Source organism: Marmota marmota, unplaced genomic scaffold, assembly GCF_001458135.2.
Source record: "Marmota marmota marmota unplaced genomic scaffold, marMar, whole genome shotgun sequence".
Lineage (NCBI taxonomy): Eukaryota > Metazoa > Chordata > Mammalia > Rodentia > Sciuridae > Marmota > Marmota marmota.
In genome coordinates this window covers 6223069-6225718 of record NW_025999924.1, presented here as the reverse complement: position 1 = coordinate 6225718, position 2650 = coordinate 6223069, and the positions used below count along the sequence as shown (strand labels likewise).

Here is a 2650-nt window from a genome sequence, read left to right as displayed (position 1 = left end):
TAAAGCTCCTTGAATAAGAGAAAATTTGTGAAATTCCTAAGAAGCAACTTAATTCTGACTTTCCTGTTGACTTCATTCAGTAGCTGAAAATATCATAATTACTGGGAGGAATACTAGATTTTGACTAGGAAAGACATGGATTTGAGACCTGGCTGGCCCTGCCATCGTTTGACTATGTGACACCAGCAAGTCATTCAGCTACTCTCAATCTCAGTATTCTCAAACATAAAAGGGAGATAATAATAACTAGTATGCAGGCTGCAGATATAGCTCAGTTGATAGAGTGCTTGCCTCACATGCACAAGGCCCTGGGTTCGATCCCCAGTGCCACAAAATAATAATAATAAGAAGAATTTGCAATGTTGTTGTGGAAATTAAATAAAATAACGCATGTGAAATAATTTTGTTAGTATAGAACATGATATAATATGTCATTTTATTATGTATTTCTGTTATTACAATTATAGTAAGCAATATGTTTACAATCTATTTGTTGTTATTAATGACAAGCACTGTCAAGTTCAATATAGAAACATTGAGCTTTACACAGGTGTGTATATTCTGACCACCATATATAAAAAGTGATGAGGTGTTTGAAGTTGTTCATCAGAGTCGAAGCAGATGAAGAAGCCTCTGGGGAAGCACAAATCCTATAAAAGGGAAGACTGTTTTTTATAATTTGTTGTCTTTCACATTTTGTTTTCCAAAAGCTGCCTCCAGATGTTGGTTCTTCATGGCCACCTAGACTTGGTAAAAATCATCTGATCAGAGGGAAAGGATTCTCAGGTATACAAATTCAGAAACTAAACATGTAAGTATGGGTAGGTTGAATGACGTGAATATTCTGAATGTCAAGAGAGCAAATACCAAGCAAATAAATTAAAGCACAGTCCAAACATACCTTGCAAACAAAGGTGAAATGTAGCATATAGAAAAAATAAAGTAAGTCCTTTAATTTATAAATTTTTAATTAAAAAGTATCAACAATCCAAGGGAATATGAATATGACATATTAAGATAATTAATAAGAGAAGAGGCACAATTAATAGGAATGCCTAATCTCCCAAGTAATTAAAAGGAGAGCAAACTAAAACAAGATGCTATTTTTCACTTATCAGATGGGCAAAGGTTTAAAAGAATGCTAATACTCATTGTTGGCAAGAGTGTAGGAAGTGGGCACTCTCATAAACTGTTGGTGGGAATTAATTTCTGTACAATCTTTCTAGAGGGCAATTTGGCAACACCTATAACATTCTGAAATATGCAAACTCCTTGACCCAACTATTCCACGTCTAGAAATTTTCTCTAAAGAAACCATGAGAAAAATGCACAAGATGTCTCTGCAGAATTATTTCTCATGAAGTTATTTACTACAGGAAATAGGAAGTGCTTTGTATGTCCAGGGGATTCATTGCATAAATGAAGGAATAAATGCACAATAGAGCTTCAAGGACAGCAATGTAGACATAGTTACTGACATGAAAAGATGTCCATAGTGCAGAAACAAAACACATTACCAAACAGTCAAAAATATCAATTCAGATATTGCTGGTGGGTGGGATGAATAGTGATATTCTATAATTTTCTCAATTATTTTATTAATGTTTTTATTACAGCAAGCATGTAATAACTAGACTTACATTAAAAATATTTTTGGGCTGGGGTTGTGGCTCAGTGGTAGAGTGCTTACCTAGCGTGTGAGAGGTCCTGGGTTTGATCCTCAGCACCACATAAAAATAAATAAATAAAATAAAGGTATTGTGTCCAACAACAGCTTAAAAAGATATATTAAAAATTTTGTTTCAAAATAGTCTTTTAAAGAAAAAGTAATACAGGTATTTTCATGATCATTGTCACGTACCATAAAGTATAACTTCCTTTTTTCTTGATGGATGCCAATTGGGGTATATTCTAGACTATTCTAACACAGTATTCTCTTTAAGAGAGCTTGATTTGTTTTTTATTCTCACAAGCTGATATGCTGACGTAAAAACTGAAATAAAACTTAACAAATCATCTTCCTCCCACCTCAAACCCTTCCCCTGGAAATCTGCTTCCTGCTAAGACAGCTCCCAGCTTCAAATCAAAGAATGTAATTACAGGGAATATGCTTCTCACACACCAAGGCACTGTCATCTCAGCTTTTGCCTTCCCCTCTCTGAGGCAACCAAGGGCCCAGATCTCATGTTACTCCACTCAAAACAACACAATTCCTTTTTTTTTGGTGGTGGTGGTGCTGGGGATTGAACCCAGGGCCTTGTGCATGCTAGGCAAGCACTCTACCAACTGAGCTATATCCCCAGCCCCACAATTCTATTTTAAAAACAAGTAAATTCCGTGAAAAAATGTATTAAATATGAGAGATAAAGTTGAAAATGAAAAACTAACAAAGTTTATTATTTAAACACCCAGGTTCCACAGAAAGATCGCATGGCTTTAAATTCTGACTTATTTCCTAGCTCTGTAACCTTATGACTCTAAGCTTTGGTCTCTCCATCTACGAAATGGGAATATTTTCTTCTTCATGGGATTACTGTGAAAATCAAAAAAGAAATCATGTATGTGTAAAGTAAAGCACAGTGCGTAACGCTCAAGAGTGCTAATCATTAGTATTATCATTGGTCTTAATGATCTGTTGTGTAATTATTCT

General features: G+C 34.9%; 1 non-coding gene across 1 annotated transcript; it reads right to left on the bottom strand.

The window, feature by feature from the left end:
* Nucleotides 1-2228: 2228 nt before the first annotated feature.
* Trnaa-agc lies at nt 2229-2301 on the bottom strand. Its single transcript has one exon. It is a non-coding gene; the product is annotated as a tRNA-Ala (tRNA).
* Nucleotides 2302-2650: the final 349 nt, after the last annotated feature.